Genomic DNA, 21,609 nt, shown 5'->3' with positions numbered 1-21,609 from the left:
CGTCCCTGGGTGGGCTTGAACCACCAACCTTTCGGTTAACAGCCGAACGCGCTAACCGATTGCGCCACAGAGACTGACGGCCGCTTGTGCTCCCTACATTTGCAGGTTTATGGTCAAAGAAAACAATCACTTGCGCTTCTTGCAGCCGGCAATCTTTTTCCACTGACAACCAAGAAATGGATTTCATCTTTCACAAGCTGTATGGATTTCTTCAAAAACAAGTTATTCCAGAAAGGAAATGAATTCTTGCATTAAACTGAACCAAGCTGTACATGTTTGTCTGAAATGATACATTCGGCACAACAAGACACGGAGAGAGGCACCGCTGGTATTCAGACCCAGGATCGCCTGCTTACTAGGCGGGCACTTTAAGCCACTAGGGAACAGCGCCAGCGGAGCACCGCGCTTTTACAGACACTTGGACACATCTGCGTTCGGTGTGCACTTAACCTGCTCTCTGAGCCCGTTGCCTCCGTCCCATTTAATAGCAGAACTGACGCCAAGAGAAATGATGAGAAATGGCATTTATCGGGCACTTTTCATGTCCAAGCTGTGCATTCTTTGGCGACACCATTTTTTCTTTTGTTTAATTTCTATACTTATTGATAGAATAAAAATGATATGTCATGTACTGTAAGGGAAATGTCTCTTTTTTTAATGGGGAAAGCTAGCACCAGCAAATGTTGTGTTTAGAAGAAGTGATTTAACATGACACGTGACCTAATTTACCGGAGCAAAAGCTCACCCAGCAAGCCGTGCTTTACTTCTAGATAGATAGATACTTTATTGATCCCGTGAGGGAAATTGCAGTGCAACAGCAGCTTAACACACACAACACAGCCACAGTGTAACGAATTATATACTAATAGTACAATACATACAATACAATACAAGAGTTACTCACAGTCCGGACACACAAGAGGAAACTAGAACAGAACAGTACACAGAAAATCGTATCACACGTATGAATATAAATATAGATGTAACCATAGATATAAATATAAATATAAATGTATTGCACAGGTCCCTGGCATATATTGCACAAAAGTGGTTGTAAACGGGAAAAAGAAAAAGAAAAAGAAAGAGAACAGATGTAGCAGTAGATGTGTATATGCGTTTAGTCCAGAAACAGGTCACTGTCGCTGTTGCCTCTGCCAAGACGCACGGTGGATGCGTTGTACAGTCTTATGGCAGACGGCAAGAATGACCTCCTGTAGCGCTCCCTGTCGCACCGTGGATGAATCAGTCTATTGCTGAACGTGCTCTTCATTCCTGCAAGCCTGTCATAGAGGGGATGGGAGAAGTTGTCCATGATGGCCTCTAGTTTGGACATCATTCTCCTCTCAGACACTACCTCCAAGGGGTCCAGGTCAGACCCAATGACAGAGCTCGCTCTCCTGATGAGCTTGTTCAGCCTTTTGGAATCTACTGCTCTAATCCCAGAGCCCCAGCACACCACTGCGTAGAAAATGGCACTCGCTACCACCGACTGATAAAACATGTGCAGCATCTTACTACACACATTGAAGGACCTGAGCCTCCTCAAGAAGTAAAGTCGGCTCTGTCCGTTCTTATAGATGGCCTCGATGTTCTTAGACCATTCCAGTCTATCGTCGATGTGCACTCCCAGGTACTTGTACGAGTCCACCATCTCCACGCCACTCCCATGGATGTAGACAGGAGTAGGTTTGACCTTTTTCCTCCTGAAATCTACCACCAGTTCCTTTGTCTTTGTAACATTCAGTTCCAAGTGGTTCACCCCACACCACTCCACAAAGCTGCTGACCAGTCCTCTGTACTCCTCCTCCTGCTCACCCTTGATACATCCCACAATTGCAGAGTCATCTGAGAACTTTTGCAGGTGGCATGACTTTGAGTTGTACTTAAAGTCCGAAGTATAGAGGGTGAAGAGGAATGGAGAAAGAACTGTCCCTTGAGGTGCCCCTGTGTTACTCACTACCAGTTCAGACACACAGTTCTGAAGTCTCACAGACTGTGGTCTGCCCGTCAGGTAGTCAGTGATCCACGAGGTCATGGAGGCATCGACTTGCATCTCCTCCAGCTTCCTCCTTAGAAGTAAGGGCTGGATGGTATTGAAGGCACTGGAGAAGTCGAAAAACATGATCCTTACAGTGTTGCCAGCCCTGTCCAGGTGTGAGTAGGCCCTTTGCAGCATGTAGATGATCGCATCCTCCACACCAACACTGGGCTGGTAGGCAAACTGTAGGGTGTCCAGTGATGAGCTGACCAGGGGTCTCAGATGGGATAAGACCAGCCTCTCCAGTGTCTTCATGATGTGAGAAGTCAGTGCAACTGGTCTGTAGTCGTTGAGGACAGAGGGGCGCCCTTTCTTTGGTACCGGGACCAGGCATGATGTCTTCCAGAGCACCGGGACTCTCTCCAAGCGCAGGCTCAGGTTGAACAGTCGCTGGAGCACTCCGCTCAGCTGATCAGCACAGGCCCTCAGAACTCTGGGACAGATGTTATCTGGTCTTGTGGCCTTACCCTCGTGCAGCCTCTTCAGCTCCTTCTTCACCTGGTCAGCTGTGATGGTCAGCCTGGCCCGGGGGATGATGCTCATAGTGCTTTCAGTGCCGGAGGTGTTAATGGCGGAGGTGTTGGAGAGTGGCAGCTGTGGGGGATGGATGGGTGAGCAGCCGTCGGGGGTTGTATCTGTAGGCGGCCATGTTTGTGGGGGGATGGAGGAGGTGTTGGGCAGTTGCAGCTGTGAAGGGTTAGGGAGCGTGTGGCTGTGGGGGGATGGGTGTTGCGCCACAGAGGACCCAGAATCAAACCTTCTACAGGAGAGAAGTACTGTAGAGTCTGCAAGATGTTCAGCTGGGTAGCTACGTCAGCATGCCTCGGCTGCAAAGGAACAAGCAATAGGTTTATTGCATGCTGAAAAGAGAAGAACGGAAACAGCGTTTCGACTGTGAGGTCTTCTCACACCTGTAAAAGGCTCCATGGTTTTCTTTCTTCTCTTTTCAACATGGAATACACCTATTGTCTGCAAGATGTGACAATTTCATGGTGTTTTGGAAGAAAACCTTTTTTCTTTGAATTCAAAATCAATCGGAATTTCAGCACGACACATCAACACTTTTTCTGTTTTAAGGAGATGATATTTTAAACCTGATAAAAATAGTAGGAAACACAAGTTTCTTGCTGTGAAAATTTAGATGGGGAAGTGTACTACTAGTAGCAGTGTAGAGCTCTCTGTGGTGGAGTGCAAGCGCATGTTCTATGGGCCAGTGGTGTAATGGATAACGCGTCTGACTTCGGATCAGAAGATTGTAGATTCGAGTCCTGCCTGGCTCGTGAGGCTTTTAAACCTCTCAGGTTCCTCGGTAACAGGTTGCCGTCATGTATATGAACTATAGAAAAGCATTTGCCACAACCCGTAAATTAGCACGCAAGTGCGGGCTAGTGAACACAGAACTGTATGGAGATCATCTCCAGCTCCGAGCTCAATTGCAATGAAAAAACATGCAGAACAGAACTGGAGAGCAGCTGAATTTGTGCTCGGTAGGGTGGGGAGGACTCAGCATTGCTATTGTTCTAATTGGCATGAACTGCAGGGGATCTGAATCAGAACATGTCAGTTAGTTCGATCATTGCGTCAATATGTAGGCCACGTTAATACAGAATTATTACTTTGTCTGTCTCGTCTTTGTATATAGCTGAATGTCCCTGACAATTTCATGTTAGTTTTTAAGAACGACATTGGTGCAAATATATACATATATAGCATATAAGGAACACGTAAAAGTTTAGTCCATGCTGAAAAGATAAGAAAACCGCCACAACGTTTCATCTTGGAATAAATCTTTACTTGTTGTTTTGCAGCCTACCCATTCTGACCTAACTCCTCCCTTGAAATTCCCTAACAGATAAGGGTACGTAACGGCTCATGCGATGCTCAGTTGCAATTTGTCCCAAAACAAACAAGAACAGCAGCTGAGGGTTTGAGTTTGAACATGCACTGTATTAAAGCAGCTTTTATTTCCATTGATAAATGCTAGATATTCCTACAGAGATTCTCCAGGTGAGTAAGCGATTCCTGTTTCTGTTTCTATTTCTGTTTCATATATAAATATATACAGTATATATATATGTTACATGTGTCTCTGCAATAGTACAAATGTGTTATACACTATCAGGGGCTGCTTTTTTGTGCACCTCATCTACAACAAGGGTTTTTTTTTTCATTTATGTTTGTGGACCTTCACCATTTGAGGAAGTGAGTTAGATAAGAAAGTTACAGGTATGGTGAGCAATGACTGACAAAGGCACGTACTGCGTATTCCTTACAGAAGTGTAAGCAATTTGTTCTAAAAAACACCGGCTAAAGTCCAACATCGTTAGCAATCTTATTACTTAAACAGAATTAACATCAATAAACTGTAAGGTGCTGGTACATGCGAGTAGATTTGATCTTCTATTAAACAAAAATGCAATTACAGCTCTAAAAAGGTCAACCTAGACTTCTGTAACAGATCTGTTCAGGTCATCGCTGTTCCTCTGACCTTGTGAGTCTTTGGAATTTTAAAAGTGTATTTTGCTTGCCTTTCATGTGGTCTGTGTACAAGTCACTGTGGCGTATGCGGTCCTACACAGCCTTGCTATAGACGTGACGAGCCTCCGCTATGTTGCAATGGAGAACAGGTTCAGTACGGAGCTGCCGAGGAAATTCAGCTGGAAAGCTCGTTGCAGAAAAGCATCGGTATCTGAGTCCAGCGGCAAAGCGTCCTTCGTGGGTGCTGAAGAATCGATTTCACAGGCTGCGGGTCCAGGCGATTTAGAGTGTTAAAGGTCCCAGCGAAAACGAAACGGCGCTGGTCCTTTTACACGCACGCACACAACCAAATGCAAAGGACGCCGTAGTCGGCAGGATTTGAACCTGCGCGGGGAGACCCCAACGGATTTCAAGTCCGTCACCTTAACCACTCGGCCACGACTACAGCGAGCGCCGCGGCTGCTGCCTTCTTGCTACAATCGAACAGGGAGTGCGAGGCGGCGGCGGCAGCGGAGGCAACTTTTTTCAAGTTCGCTCTCCGTTTAAGAAACCTTTTACGCCATACGTGCAAGCACACACACACACCTCAGAGGACTTAAGGGTGGCTTCAAGTTGGAATGATAAAGTCTCCCCGTTCGGACATGAAAACAGAACGTTCTTAGACAGAAAGCAATCAACAACGGAGACATGTGGACGACGATTTTAGTCACTGCACTTTGAATAGCATTTTTGCTCCAGTTACAGGAGATGCACCAATGGCCCTTGACCTACGCTCTTACCAATGCCTTGAACATTCAAACAAAACAGCCCTCAAGTCCTGCGGTTTAATATAACGCTGTTACGTGTCGAGGCAGTATTTGACTCTGTCCTACCGTTGAGACACGGGGCGTATATGGAAACGGAACACATGCTACGGATCGTCTCTAATCGGTCCCTACAGTTGGAAGGCTCCTTGAAGCGTGCACCCCCATCATTCATCTTTGCGCATCTGTGAAAGGTAGACTCTTGAGCAATGTTTGAGCCAGCTCTAAGGCAACTAGTGCTATTGGACAGAGACCTCTGGAAGATCCTAAGAGTCTCTTAACACCACTTCCAGCAGCAAGCTTAATTGTTCGCTGGAGGTCTCCCACCCAGGTACTGACCAGGCAAAGAATCACCACTACATTGAATGAGGAAGTTAATCCTGAAATCCAATTACATATCTCAAGGTAAGACAAATCCATAAGAACATGTCTTAGTATTACTTCGTTTACATTAGTATGGCACTGAGTTGGAGCTCCTCTTTAAGCTGTGGTTTAGTTTTGCATTCATGTGTTTCTAGACCAGTTATTTATGGGGGTGGGTGGGTCTTTCACAGAGGCTCAGGACAAATCCCCCGCCTGAAAGTCTAATGTGTGCGTTCAGACAGTCACAGGTCAAGAGCCAGGCAGGAGGACAATGGACAGAAGGAGTGAAAAACAACCATTTTTGAAGACATATTAGTTTCTAAAACACTACAATAAAGTTGAAAACATCCGTTTTATATTACATTAATTTTTGTGAAATTAGTCATTTATTGCACTATTTTTAATAAAATCTCTAATTAAAAGTGATTAAAATTAAGTTTGGAACAACAAGGAACACAAAAAAAAAGATTTTAAGGAAAAAAATATTTTCTTCTGTGCCAGGTGCCTGCAAGGGGAGAAAGCTAGAATCCTACCCAGGCTCCTGGAGCTCTGTCCTGGCTAAAGGAGGGTGAATCCATCCCATTCAAAGCTCCATGAAAAAATGATATTTTTAAATTTGAAAAAAAAAAACATTATAGAACAACATCTCTTGGTCCACAGAGTGCAAAAATCCAACTTTGAAGAAAATCCATTGACTGATCCCCGAATCCTGAAGTTTCTTCGCATGATATCGGGCTTGCAACCACTTTCTGGAAAATGATGAAAAATGCCAAAAATGAAAAAAAAGTTATCAATTCTAGAGCCTAAGAGGAAAACAAGACAAATGTATATCTCCAAATAATTTTATGTGCTTCAGAAGAGCCCAGGAAAGTTTTTTGCATACATGAAACCACGCCCGTTTGCACGTAAGCAGACATGGTTGCACACACGACTGCATGAAAGCACGCGTGCATGCAAAATCATCATGTTAAGCATTTGAAAAGCCGCACCACGGCGCACTTGAAATAGCTCTTACATTAGTGGTCGACACAGGAATCGCCTTTTTATTTACGCTCTTACCAACGCGATGGAAAGCAAAACAAAGCAAAGCAGAGCAAAACAAAACGAACAAACGCAAAACCCTCACGTCCCACACTTGCATAAAACGCCGTTACGTGCCCAAGCGGTATTGTACGTCATCCTAGCACTGCACCCCGGGGCGTACGGTATATGGGAATGAGCACACGCCACGAATCGTCTGAAATCACTCCCTACAGCTGTAAGGCGCCTTGAAGCGTGCACCCCCAACATTCTTCTTTGCGCATCTGTGAAAGGTAAACTCTTGAGCAAACTCTGAACCAGCTCTAAGGAAACTAATCCGATTAGACGTTACTTTGACTCATCCTTTAACAGTTTTCAGTCTCTGTCTTTAAACACCTTGCTCAGTCACATTCAAGCCACAAGTACTCTTCTCGGATGTTGCACAAACAAATCCTAATGTCTTGAAAGCATTGCAGCATGTTTGTGTCCCACTTCCCGTGGCTGCAGGACGACTGACACGAACGGACAAACACAATCTGTGGCGTTTAGCGTGACATAGTCTTGCAGGCATCGTGCTGTCTTACTGCAATACTATACCACTTGAGGAAACAGTCCATCTGGCCATGAAACTCATTTGAACGTCTAGCTACAGCAACTAACAATAACATGATTTATTCAGTATGTGTGGAATCAGCACGTCCCGGAGACAGCTTCTGAAATCGTGAGCATTCTCTGGTGGTGTCCTGGAGGGCTCCCCCGGGCATGTGTTGGTGGTATAGTGGTGAGCATAGCTACCTTCCAAGCAGTTGACCCGGGTTCGATTCCCGGCCAATGCAGTGGCAAGTGTTTTCAAATGCTGTCACAAGCCTTGGATTGTGACTAGCAAAGCGAAGCCTTTTGAAAGAGCTAAAGCACTGCAAAACGGAATTGAAGGAGAATCTTACAGGGGATTCTGAGCGGTGTCTAAATAAATTCACAGCGTCCGCAGATGGCATTTTGCAGCTGGAAGTAGATGTCGACGCTTTTTGCACACAGCACCAAAAAGCGTCTTTTTTGAAGGCACAGGCATTGAGCATTGGTGGTTCATTGTTAGAACTCTCGCCTGCCACGCAGAAGGCTTGGTTTCGATTCCTGGCCAATGCAGTGGCTTTTGCAGCGAACGGCTCCATCACTTGCATCCCAACTTTTGCAACTCGCAACTGAAAACCCACTGAAGCTAAGCAGGTGTGAGCCAGGTCAGTACCTGGATGAGGGTGAGCTACAGGGAAAAACAAAGCTTCCAGCTGGAAGTGGTGTTAATGGGGCCAGCGGGGAGGCGCTCACCCTGAGGTCTGTGAGGGTCCCAATCTCCCAATATAGTGACGGAGAAGCTGTGTTGTAAAAGGGCGCTGTCTTTTGGATGAGATGTAAAACCGAGGTCATAGTGCTCTGTGGTCATTAAAAATGACCACCAAAACCTTTGACAAAAGCTCTTGGTAATTGATGGTCTTCAATAATGTTTCTCCTTTAGGTACATTTAAAATCAGCTGAATAATGCTGTGAAACCATGAAACTGCATGAGAAAGCCCGTACACTGAATTACACGGCTTTCTATTCAAAGGAGGACAAAAGAAATTCCCTGAGTTCGATTTTTTGCAGCACAGAGAGGGGCACTGTCATGAGGCCGGTTAGCTCAGTTGGTTAGAGCGTGGTGCTAATAGCGCCAAGGTCGCGGGTTCGAGCCCCGTACGGGCCATGTCCTTTTCTCCTCTCTTACCAAAGCTGTTAGGTTCCTTTCCGTGGTGAGATGGGTTGTCCTGCAACGCTGCCACACAGTGCCGACAGACAAGAGTGTTGCGGGAGAAGAGAAAAGTGTTTGAAGATTTAAGAGTGTCTTAGGTGGAGCCAAAATCAAGTGTCACAAATGCAAGTGGGAAGATTTCCAATGTTTAATATGGTCAAAATAAGCGGAAGTTACCAGCTGGTCCGGCACAGTCTGCCATGCTTTTGTCATATACTGTAAAGTGGTGTCGAACTGGAGCCTCACCATTTGCATATGTGAGGCTCCAGTTATACATCGATTGTCACATTAAATGACAAAAATGAAGAGAGGTAAAGCAGCTGGAGAGGTTTTCTTACAACTTTTGAGCTGACACAGTTTTGGAAAATGTTTCCTTCACGCTGCACTGTACAATATAGGCAGCCAAGAGTCTCCAAAACAAAACAGAATTGACAGATAGGAGAAAATTCCCACTCGTCCTGAAGTTCCCAAAATCCAGCACTGAGCGTAAACAAAGTGTCTAAGTAGCGTGGGAATGTTAAACCTAACCCTAGCTGGAGTTTGAGCAATCCAGCACTGAGAGTAAAAAGATGAGTCAAAGTAACGTCTAATCAGATTAGTTTCCTTAGAGCTGGTTCAGAGTTTGCTCAAGAGTTTACCTTTCACAGATGCGCAAAGAAGAATGTTGGGGGTGCACGCTTCAAGGCGCCTTACAGCTGTAGGGAGTGATTCGAGACGATTCGTGGCGTGTGCTCGTTTCCATATACCTTACGCCCCGGGGTGCAGTGCTAGGATGACGTACAATACCGCTTGGGCACGTAACGGCGTTATATGCAAGTGCGGGACGTGAGGGTTTTCGTTTGTTCGTTTTGTTTTGCTCTGCTTTGCTTTGTTTTGCTTTCCATCGCGTTGGTAAGAGCGTAAATAAAAAGGCGATTCCTGCGTCTACCACTAATGTAAGAGCTATTTCAAGTGCGGCGTGGTGCGGCTTTTCAAATGCTCAACAGGATGACTTCGCATGCACGTGTGCTTTCATGCAGTCGTGTGTGCAACCATGTCTGCTTATGTGCAAACGGGCGTGGTTTCATGTATGCAAAAAACTTTCCTGGGCTCTTCTGAAGCACATAAAATTATTTGGAGATATACATTTGTCTTGTTTTCCTCTTAGGCTCTAGAATTGATAACTTTTTTTTAGGATTCTAGCTTTCTCCCCTTGCAGGCATCGGGCACAGAGGACCTCATGGTTTTCCTAAAAATCTTTTTTTTTTGTGTTCCTTGTTGTTCCAAACTTAATTTTAATCACTTTTAATTAGATATTTTATTAAAAATAGTGCAAAAAATGACTAATTTCACTAAAAATAATGTAATATAAAACTGATGTTTTTAACTTTATTGTAGTGTTTTAGAAACTACTATGTCTTCAAAAATGGTTATTTTTCACTCCTAGGAATGAAAGCTGTTGTTATATGATGTTTATTTTCAAATTTTGAAAAAATCGAAGGATTCTAGCTTTCTCCCCTTGCAGGCATTGGACACAGAGAACCTCATGGTTTTCCTAAAAATCATTTGTTATGTTCCCTGGTGTTCCAAACTTAGTTTTAATCAATTTTAATTTGTTATTATGTTAAAAACAGGGTAATAAGTTTCTAATTGGACTATAAATAATGTCATATTGTCTGCTATAAAACTGATGTTTTCATCTCCATTGTAGAGATTCTAGAATCAACTAATAGAGAATTAAAATTTAAAGGGCATAAGAAGACATTACCAACAACGACCACAGGATGGAGATGTTGTCTAGACATTACCAATAACAATAATAATAATAATAATAAACTTTATTTTATATAGCGCCTTTAAAGGTGGCTTCTCAAAGCGCTTTACAGGATGACAATAACAATAAATAAGAAGACTACAACAATAAATAAGAAAATTTCACAAGACAGGACACAATTATGATTACAACAATACAACAATAACAATAGAGGAGACCGTGGAAGATGGTATTAAGAAGAGCAGAGGGGTGAAGAATGGAACCAGTTAAGTAAAGGCTTTTCTGAAAAGGAGGGTTTTGAGTCTGGATTTGAAGGAGTTTAGAGAAGGTGACTCTCTAATATCCTTGGGCAAAGAGTTCCAGAGCTTGGGGGCATAGCAGGAGAAGGCCCTGTCGCCCATACAATGTAGACGGGCTTGGGGGACAGTAAGGAGGGCAGAATTTGAAGAGCGGAGGTTGCGAGGTGGGGAGTAGGGCGATAAAAGTTCAGACAGGTATTGAGGTGCCAGGCCATGTAAAGCCTTGTAGGTGAGCATGAGGATTTTAAAGTCTACGCGGAATTTGACCGGAAGCCAGTGCAAGGACTCCAGGATAGGAGTAATGTGAACACTTGCACTAGACTTGGTCAGGATTCTGGCTGCTGAATTTTGGACATACTGCAGCTTGTTCAGAGTAGATTTAGATACCCCAGGGAGCAGAGCATTGCAGTAGTCAATTCGAGAGAATACAAATATGTTGATTAGCTTTTCAGCCACAGTTAATGATAGCATAGGGCGTAGTCTTGCGATATTTCTAAGGTGAAAAAAAGATGTTTTGACAGTATGCTGTACATGTGGGTCGAATGTTAAGCCAGAATCGAATATAACCCCAAGGTTTTTCAATTTTGATTGGAGCTCAAGTACAGAGCCATCTACAGACAGGGTTACAGGACTGGCTTTACGAAGTTGATGGGGGGTACCAATAAGCATGACTTCAGTCTTGTCACAGTTAAGATGAAGGAAGTTTTGAGTCATCCAAATTTTTATGTCAGAGATGCAATTAGATAGAATAGAGACAGCCACATCAGTGTCGGGTTTGGTATGGATGTATATTTGAGTATCGTCAGCGTAAAAATGAAAGCTGAGGCCATGTGATCTTAAAAGCTGACCAAGTGGGAACATGTAAATGCTGAAGAGCAAGGGGCCCAGTATTGAGCCCTGAGGGACACCAGACTTGACAAGACCAATTTCAGACCTGTACCCATTGAGAGAGACAAAGTGACAGCGATCAGTGAGGTAAGACTTAAACCATTTGAGGGCAGTGTCAGAGACTCCAAACACAGTCTCGAGACGAGAAAGCAAGATGTTATGGTCAACAGTGTCAAAGGCAGCACTGAGATCAAGAAGGATGAGTATGGAAAGAGAACCAGAATCAGAAGCTATTAGGAGATCGTTGGTGACTTTGACTAGGGCGGTTTCTGTGCTGTGAAGTTGACGGAAGCCAGATTGGAGGGGTTCGAAAAGGTTGTTTGTCATGAGGTGGTTATGTAACTGAAGTGTGACAGCACGTTCTAGAATTTTAGAGAGAAAGGGTAAGTTGGAGATGGGGCGAAAGTTGTTAAGATTGTCGAGAGCCATGTTAGGCTTCTTTGGCACTGGGGTAATAGCAGCAGTTTTGAGGACCGTTGGTACAATGCCGGTGCTCAAGGATTCATGTATTATATTGAGGACAATGGGACAGAGAGAAGAGAAACAGGACTGGAATAAAGTGGTGGGAATGGGATCTAAAATAGATGTGGTGGGTTTCATGCGCGTAACTAGTTTGTTTAGGGATGCTGAGTCAAGAAGAGAGAAGCTGGAGAGACGGGAACCAGAGAAGTTGGATGAGGATGGAGGAGGTGTGGAAATTATATCCGTAGTGGAGAGAATGTGATGCCGGATGTTGTCAATCTTAGAACTAAAGAAATCTAAGAATGTGTTGCAAAGTTGTGATGAGGCAGGTAATGTGGTGGGGCAGTTTGGCTTGAGCAGTCTGTTGATGGTGGAGAAAAGATGTCTGGGATTGTTTTGGTGATTTTCAATGATGTGAGAGAAGTAGGTGGATCTAGCAGACTCTATAGTAACCTTATAATCAGATAAGTAATCTCTCCAGGCCTGATAATGTACATTTAGGCCGGAAAGACGCCACCTACGCTCAAGTTTGCGAGAGGCTGCCTTCATGAAACGCAGATGGTCATTGTACCAGGGGGCAGGGCGAGAGAAGGAGATGGTTCGAGTTTTTAAAGGAGCAAAGGTGTCGAGGGTAGATAAAAGAGCATTGTCAAGTAACTGTATTTTGTCCTCTAGAGGGTCAGAGGAAGAGAAACAGGATAAGGAGGACAGAACAGAATTTGCAAACCTTGGGTGATCAATTGATCGCCAGTTGCGGAAATTTACAGAGCGTGAGGGGGAAGTGTTAGAAACAGGTAATTCCAGATTGAAGAGAATGGCTAAGTGGTCAGAGAGGCCTAGATCAAGGGGGGAGCAGTGGGAGACAAAGGAGTCATTTGCAATAATTAGATCTAAGGTGTGTCCTTTGTTATGTGTAGGGGTACAAACAAACTGAGCAAGGTCAAAGCATCCCAAAAGAGAAAGGAAGTCTTTAGCCAGACTGGAAGAGGTTGAATCAATGTGTATATTAAAGTCCCCTAGAATAAGGATCCTTTTAAATTTAAGGGATAAGAATGAGAGAAAATCACCAAACTCACCTAAGAAGACTCCACTGGGTTTGGGTGGTCTGTAAACTGTGGCAATAATAGTAGATTGGGGGATAGAAACATTTAAAACAAGACACTCAAAAGAAGAGGGAGGAGGTATAGCTATAGGACTTAGACTGTAAAAAAGGTTGTAAATAACAATGATGCCCCCGCCTCTGCCTGAAAGACGCGGAAGGTCAAAGAAACCATATCCAGGAGGAACTAGTTGGTTGAACAGGAGTCCATCGTTTTGTTTGTGCCATGTTTCGGTTAAGCACAGAAGGTCCAGTTGTTTTTCTTTGATAATGTCACATAAAAGAAGAGCCTTGCTGTTAACGGAGCGGGTGTTGAGTAGCGCTGATCTGGCCAGTCTCGGGGATGCGGGGGGAAGCGGAGTGCGGTCCAGGTGCGGTAGTGAGAGGAGATTTTTTAGATCGGCGCCGGTACGTGATGGACTTACAGACGTGCGCCGAAAGGCAGGGATAGAGACTCCGCAGGCAGACGAACGAAGAGAACGGCGTCCTGTGCTGCGATGGATGTAGCGAGTCGTACGTAAAATCCCAGTAAAACGGCAGTAATCGAATGTGTCTTTGACCAGGAAGTAGCTTTGTTTTAGTTGAAGAAGTTGCAGTGCAGTGTACCTCAGAGACATGATTGATGAAACGAGACGGGAAGGAAATCCAGAGAAGGCGGTAGCAAGAGGTGAAGGTCTTCAGTTGAGTAAGTTCACAATGCAGTGGAAGTCGCATTTGTGAATTTGTAACGTGAAGCGGATGAAAATAGATAAACTAGAAATCAGTGTAATCGAGGAGAAAAAGGGAAAAAAAAAAAACATAAATAAGTAGATAGAAATGAAAAACTGGTGAGAGGAGCGGCAGCCAAATGCGCCAGCGTTCCCTCTCGACCGGAACCGGAATAATAACGACCACAAGATGGAGATATTGTCCAAAGAGGCAAGAAGGGCAAAGCCGCGATAAGGAGATTGCTGTCAGAATGCACATCCGGATCCCAAACAGAATCTCTAGTAAAATATGATCATTTGTGAAACAGGCAAATGAGTGTCAGCTACAATATGATTGCTACATATCTGCATTTGTTGGTTTTTAAGGAGTAAGAGTGCAGGCGGTTTAAACCTGCGATCCAGTGTGTTGAAGTATTTCACAACACTACCCCTAGCACACCAGGAAATAAATCCTCATAATGATTATTGCCCTGGGCATGTACCAAAAAATCAGTGAGCATATACATATATCGCTGTGTTGAAGCTAGAGACACAGAATAAGTGCAAACACATCCTAAATACGGTGTTCCTGCACCTTGACCTCATCCAGAATGTAACCATTTTTGAAAGCGATTGCTGTCAGAATGCACAACTGAATCCCAAACAGAATCTCTAGTCAAATATGATCATTTGTGAAACAGGCAAATGAGTCTCTCAGGTGCCCATTGCTCATTTTCAGACACATTTATGCAATACTTTCACCATGCGTTGAGCAATAGGGATTAAAGATACCAGAGGTAAGGTTTAAAAGTGATTCTGAGGTGCAACACATCAGCGAAACAGCTAGGCATCTGAAATGCGGGGTTTGAGAGCCCTTCAGGGAACACCGTACCCTAAAGGTACCAGAAGTCCACTAGTATAAGCATTAAGTCACTGTCAGCCCTGTTGCAATGTGATTGCTACATATCTTCATTTCTTTGGTTTTTAAGGAGTAAGAGTGCAGGGGGTCTAAATCTGCGATCCAGTGTGTTGAAGTATTTCACAACACTACCTGTAGCCCGTCTGGAAATAAATCCTCATTCTGATTATTGACCTGGGCATGTACCAATAAATCACTGAGTATATATATATATCACTGTGTTGAAGCTAGAGACCTGTATGTAATAATATGATGCTAAAATGTTATTTTCACATGTAAGAAAACCGGCTCAGGGACGCCAAATATGTAATGTTGCCATAGCAAAATTAAATGTAGTGGCTCTCTGAAGGCACCAGTTCTGTAGGGTTTGGGCATTTACTGAGACAATTATTAATTGTAGCAGTAAATCACAAAGTTGATTCTTTTGATGGCTTTAGAATCCAACCATGTGACATAACTCAAACAACGCGCACACACAGGTACTAATACACGAGGATACATTTATTAATACATAAAATATGCATGTAAACCTAACAGATCTTATCGAGAGGGTTATCAGAATACAAAAGATATATATTCAGTCAGTTACGAAGTGTTACACATATCAAGAGGACATACGTTCAGTATATCATTCATTAAGACCGTTTCGTTAATGAACTTGGTTATAACTTCTACATTAGATACTCAAACAAGTACATAACTCTTAGGAATTAAATTGATATCAACTGGTTGGGATAACAATTGAATTCTCGAGCTGTAATGCATTGAAGTTGAATACTCATCCAATCTTTGGGGATTCAGATCTTCCTGCGGGCACAAAGAAACAGTTGCAGGCTGTTGCTGTCCAATCCGCGCTCTCTGGCTCCGTGCCAGGCTGTGCTGTGCGGCTTGCGACGCTGCGCTGCTGATGCTCACTGTGGGCTTTAACTAGCAAAGTTTGTGCACAGGAGAAAAGATGACTGTGGGTCCCAGCAAGTCAGGAAGAGGACCGGTTCGTTTCTGATGAAGAGCTAGTTCTGAATAGTGATTCAGCTGTCCACAGTTCCGACCTGTTCACGAGGCCTGCTGCTGGTGCTAACCTCGGGTGGATCCTCTGGTTATTCTCTGGCAACCTCCGCTCTAGACTCTTAGAACAAAGGAAAGTTCTGGCACTCGGACACACTGGCCGTTCCGTGGTTGTCCGGGCTGAGTCTCAGGATGGTCAGGAGGCGCGCTGCGAGAATGTCCTGCCCTTGGGAGCCTTCTGCTCCTGGGCCGCCCTGCCGTGGAATTCTCCTTTGAATTCCCTTTAGAATTGTCCACAGAATCCTCTGAATCCTCCCTTCTGAATCTTACTGAATCTCACAGGCTCTCTGTGTTGCCTGTTTTTACCTGGAGGAACTTCAGCTCATTGATTGGCTGAAAGTTCCATGGGCATCAGAGTCCCACGTGGGTTACTCGGCCCTACCAGTCCCTGATTGATTGATCAAGGTGAGATATGAGTCACTTAGTCCTGACACTTAGTAATGCAGTCCAGATGTCCAACTGGCACTCCCTAGACAGATAGGCGCCAATGGATGACCATTGATCATGATAGCCAGGCTCCCTTTGGGAGCTGTCCTAGGACCTTAAATCACCCTGCATGAATAGTCTCTCTGTGGCTGCACCACAGAGATGAACAGAGAAATGGGGCCTCATTTGGGAAGGCTCAGAACACTTAATTCTGCCTTATTAATAAGCCTCGCCGCTACACACATATATTAATATAATAAATGATTGCTTATGCTTTATAAACAAATCTAATTAAAATAAAAGCTTAAGTTTTGTATTTATCTTGTACCATAGAACATGATTTTCTTTGTATTTCAATCCCACAAAGTGTCCAAATGACGCACTACATGATATAAGGAAGATTATCACATGCATATCGGTATTATCTTTCTTACGAAAATGCATTCCTTTCATTACCTTTCACTTTTTAAAATGAACTCAAATTGTGTATAATGTAATAATTTAAGTAGAATAGATTCTAATAATATAATGATCCAGTGTGTTGCACTACTTCACTGCTTCACTGCTCTATGCCGTCTGGAAATAAATCCTCAGACTGCTTACTGCCCTGGGCATGTACCAATGAATTACAGGAGCACATCTATTTCTCACTGCGTTGAAGCAGGAGACACACAGTCTCTGCAAACACATCCTAAATACAGTGTTCCAGCACCTTTGACCTCATCCAGAACGTATCATTTCTTGAAAGGGATTGCTGTCCGAATGCACATCTGAATCCCAAACAGAATCTCTAGTAAAATACGATCATTTGTGAAACAGGCAAATGACTGTCTCAGGGGCCCATTCCTCATTGTCAGACATATGTATGCAATGCTTTCACCGTGCATTGAGCAATAGGGATTAAAAACACAGCAGGTAAGGTTAGATGTCATGTTCTATGATCATTTCTTTCAGCATTAGGGACTAAATATACTAAACGTATGATACTAAAATGTTATTTTCACATATATTAATGTAATAAATGATTGCTTATGCTTTATAAATAAATCTAATTAAAATAAAAGCTTAAGTTTTGTATTTATCTTGTCCCATAGAACATGGTTTTCTTTGTATTTCAAGCCCACAAAGTGTCCTTTGATCTCTATTCTGTGGTAATCCACGATGACCCCGTTCTTCAGGTGATTCATCATGTCCTCCCTCGCCTGTTGAGAGGCCACCTGATCTCTTCTGCCGTGGCGTTCTTCATTCACGCCCTCTTGAAGTGAGCAGGAAGCTGATCAAAAGTATTCAGGCACATCTTGCACACCAGGGGAATCCTCGCGGGTTTCCTTTGAAAATAAATAATACCATCTGTGTATAGAAACAAGCTAAGACTGATTTCTTAAATTATCCTTAAAATTCTCTCTCATAGTTTGAGCATAATGATTTTATTGCATTTATATAAGAATTGCTCATTGCTCCTAAATAAATAATGGTCTCAGTCACAGACTTTCCAATAGAAGCCATTGTGGAGTTCAGCAACTGCAGGTCCTAGAAGTGGGGAAGGAATTTTAAAAGAGAAATTGAATTACAATACAGAAGGAATGGCTGAGGGTTCACTGAAATGTATAAATATACAAATTCCAAAGACTGAGTCCATTTCTACTTTTCATTTTCAGTATAAGAAAAAAAAAACTATCTTCCAAAGCATCATAAAATTGTCCCTTCTTCCAGACCCTACTTCTCTCTTGTAGTAGTACAGCAGACCTTTCCAGGTGAGCAGATCACAGAGTCCGAAATGAGCTTCCTCCATCAAGCAAAGTACCTGAACATGACTCTGTCTTCATAAAAGCGCCCCTGTAATAAAGAAATTAAATCCAAAATCAAGAGGGCAGTTGCCTACTGAAATACAAGAAGTCATCAATTTTAACCTAGCAACACATTAAAGGCTGCATCTATACAAGTGCGATTCTAGAAATGCTCACCAGATTACGTTTTAAGAAGGAACTGCGCCTCAGGTTCCGCCGAGATCTTAACTCGGATGGCAGGATTCAGAGTCCGGAGTGTGGACTGATGGCGAACGGAGGGTCCACATACTGTGGATCCCTCAGTGATCTTCCGCGTATTCAAACCGCCAGCGTGTGACTCCCCTGTCCCTGTGACCTCATTGCTCTGCTCTCTCCTCTGTGCAGCCGAGCCCGACTCACGGTAAAGTGAAAAAAAAGATGCCCTCAACGTGAGATTTACTCTGGAGCGAGGATAGATGTTACCTTTTTATCATTTAACAGGATGTATGTGATGTGGCGACTAGGTTCAATTTTGTATCCTCTTTAAAAGATTAAGGACTGGGGTGAGCGTGATTTACCACCCTTTCAGCTAAGAACCCGACTTGCGCACCGTTTAAGCTGCATAGACTCGGTCGTTTAACTCTTCTCCGTTAGCAGGGTTAAGGTTAAAGAAAAAAAAATAGCTGACTCCTTTTTTTTGCCAGCCGCTAGCGCTGATTAGCAAGGCTTGTATTTCATGTTTTGCAAGTTGCATCCATTTTAAGAAAAACAAGTCGCGTTAAAGACAGGAAATGAATACTTGCATTTAATTAAGTCTAGCCGTAGGCGGGGATCTCCTGTTTACTAGACAAGCGCTTTAACCAACTAAGCCACGGCGCCCCAGGAGTGTTGTCCTTTTGCAGCCACTTGGACACACCACTCAGACACATCTGCATTCGGTGTGTGCTCCGCCTGCTCGCTGAGCAAGTTGCCACCTTTACATACAATAGCAACATCGACACCAAGAGAAAGGATGACAAATGGCTTTTATCTGGAACTTTTCATGTCCAAGGAGCTCAATGTGCTTTCTGTGTACAACAGGGCCACTGAACTCCACACTGGCCACTGAACCACAGCAGTGGCTTGCTGGCTTGACATCTCCCAAGGAAAATGTTGAAATCACATGTGGAACAGGAAAATGACCCTCGAGTACGTGGGGGAAAAAAGAAAAAGATCATCTGGAGCGCGCCAACCCATGTCCGGACAGCCCAGTTTCATCGACAAGGTGGCTGAGTGGTTAAGGTGATGGACTGCTAATCCATTGTGCTCTGCAGGCATGGGTTCGAATCCCCTTCTCATCGCTCTCGATGTCTGACACGTGTGCCTGTTCGACATCGGCCCTCCTGTTGTTTGCTCCGGTGCTAGAGCCGTACATTTTCTAGCAGTGGCTGAACATGGTATAGTAGGCCAACGTCGGTATCGAGCAGTGACAGTAACAGTACTTACTGCGCCCCATAAGAAATCGTTTGTCCCTGTTCAAAAGAGATTGTGCGATGTCCTGCGGCGTTCGTAAAGCAAACCTTTGACAGTTTGAAAAGAGGAATTTATTCTGCTTCCTGTGCGTGCAGTAGTTACAAAGTTGAACGTCTTTACACGATCTGCTGCAGTTTTCAGTGGGCGGGCTTTGTCAGATGGCTTGAAAAAACGCACTGTGTTTCGGCTCGGGAAACATCATGAGCAGTGTCCTGCATGTTTTCTGTGTATAGCTGTCTTTTAACGCATACAGAATTCATTCGAAATCATTGATTTCTCCAATTAACAAGGGTCCCTTTTTGAACCTGCGAGAAGCATTCTTTCAATGTAACAGATTTACTCCGGGGAAAGCCAGCATGACATTGAGAGTAGCTCAAGCTTTCAGCACCCGTATCGGACTGCGTGTATGCAGACACCGCTCAGAATCCCCTGTAAGATTCTCCCTCAATTCCGTTTTTCAGTGCTTTAGCTCTTTCAAAAGGCTGCGCTTTGCTAGTCACAATCCAAGGCTCATGACAGCATTTGAAAACATTCGCCACTGCGTTGGCCGGGAATCGAACCCGGGTCAACTGCTTGGAAGGCAGCTATGCTCACCACTATACCACCAACGCACACCCACAGGAAGCCTGCAGGACACCACCAGAGAATGCTTTTTTTAATTTTTTTTTATTAAACATAGAATTTACAAATACAAATACAACAAGAGGATCAGAGTCATGTACAAGAGAAAAAAAACGCAGCAGAAAAAAGCATTTAACTACCAGAGGTAATTAAGTAATTATGTGATCAAATTGTATATTTTACACGTATCATATTTTCCTTGCTTTAATATTTCTCAATTATTTATAAACTTTAGTTTCAACATGCATGCGTTTCCTGTAAAAAATAAAACTCAGCACACAGTTTTTCTTTTAACAACATTTCGAGTACCTCTGGCATTCATGAAAAAGACATACACAAAAGCAAATAACTAACTCTAAGACTGTCTAAACTATTGAGTTTTTCAAAGAACCAGAACTATAACAGTCCTTAACACTTAACTACACCATTCCAAACTAACACTAAAGAAACACTAGTATATACTGGTATAACAAATATAACCAAACATAATCATTAACTGAGCAGTCACTGGGAGCAAATCTCCTTCCCGTCCACAAAGGCCCTCGCTCCCACAAAGTAGGCTCTCCTCCCCTCTCTTCTGGCAGCTTCAACCTGGGGCCACAGCTGGTTCCTGGTGCTCCTGTCCGCGGCAGACAGGTCCTCTGCAAACCTCAGTTTGTTCCCATTCAAATACTCATTCCCCCTCGCCGCTCGCCACAGCATGTCCCTCGCCGTCCTCTTGGTGAACTGTATTATAATCGATCTGGGGCGCACTTGCCCAGACATGTTCGCTCTCCCGAGCCTGTGAACAAAGTCAATGGCCGATATTACGTCCTCCTGGTCCGGCAGGGTCCTTTTACAGATACCCTTCACTGTTGCAACAAGGTCCTTATCATGTTCCTCTTTAACTCCAAATAATTTTAAATTCCATCATCGACGGTATCTATCTACATCGTTCACTTTCAATTCAAGTTCTTTAATATGCTTTTCTTGTTTGGTATTTACTTGTTTAAGAACTTTTACTTCACTCTTTAAGTCTTCAACCTCTTTAAACACACAGTCCATGGACTTTTTAAGACTTTCGATTGCGACTGTATTAGATCAAATCATTTCCTTCAGCTCACCCATGCTCTGTGCCATCATGTTGAAGATGTTGGTCTGGAGCTCCTCCAGCGTCAGGTCGCCCCTTCCTCTCTTGGCTGCCGGGGTTTTCACAGGTGTGCTGGGCAGGGACTCCGGCTCTTCCTCTGGCAGCTGAGTCTCACTTGGGCTGCGAACGCTCGCGTACGAGCGCATCTCCAGCACTCTTTCCACGTCCCCTCCAGCTGCTTCACTTTTCCCTTTAGTTGCCATCAATTTTCTTGTAGTGCTTTACATATACGAGTGAGGTTTCTTAGACTTCTCCTTCGAAGACCCAGCACTCTCTTTTCTTTTCCCAGTGTTACTCATATCGAAATTCTTAAACCTAAAAAAAATCATTTTTTTTTCTTTCAGTTATAACTGAAGTTTAAACAACTACTGTTAAGTCCTTATTTTTCAGTAGTCAAAAAAAGCAAAAATTAACATTCAGGTCATGAAAAACTCAAAAAAACTCCTGAACCACTAAACTTTACCTCCCACCTGAGCGCCATCTTGAACGCCCCTACCACCAG

General features: G+C 43.7%; 5 non-coding genes across 5 annotated transcripts; 2 read left to right on the top strand and 3 right to left on the bottom strand.

Moving 5' to 3' along the window:
- On the bottom strand, positions 1-74 carry trnan-guu (transfer RNA asparagine (anticodon GUU)). Its single transcript has one exon. It is a non-coding gene; the product is annotated as a tRNA-Asn (tRNA).
- A 4,805-nt stretch (positions 75-4,879) lies between these two features.
- Positions 4,880-4,961, bottom strand: trnas-uga (transfer RNA serine (anticodon UGA)). The gene has a single exon. It is a non-coding gene; the product is annotated as a tRNA-Ser (tRNA).
- A 2,505-nt stretch (positions 4,962-7,466) lies between these two features.
- trnag-ucc (transfer RNA glycine (anticodon UCC)) lies at positions 7,467-7,538 on the top strand. Its single transcript has one exon. It is a non-coding gene; the product is annotated as a tRNA-Gly (tRNA).
- An 825-nt stretch (positions 7,539-8,363) lies between these two features.
- trnai-aau (transfer RNA isoleucine (anticodon AAU)) lies at positions 8,364-8,437 on the top strand. The gene has a single exon. It is a non-coding gene; the product is annotated as a tRNA-Ile (tRNA).
- An 11,459-nt stretch (positions 8,438-19,896) lies between these two features.
- trnag-ucc (transfer RNA glycine (anticodon UCC)) lies at positions 19,897-19,968 on the bottom strand. Its single transcript has one exon. It is a non-coding gene; the product is annotated as a tRNA-Gly (tRNA).
- Between the last annotated feature and the right edge of the window lie 1,641 nt (positions 19,969-21,609).

The sequence above is a fragment of the Lepisosteus platostomus genome, unplaced genomic scaffold, assembly GCF_059453375.1.
Source record: "Lepisosteus platostomus isolate fLepPlt1 unplaced genomic scaffold, fLepPlt1.hap1 Scaffold_30_H1, whole genome shotgun sequence".
Taxonomy (NCBI): Eukaryota; Metazoa; Chordata; class Actinopteri; order Semionotiformes; family Lepisosteidae; genus Lepisosteus; species Lepisosteus platostomus.
This window is presented reverse-complemented; position numbering and strand designations above follow the sequence as displayed.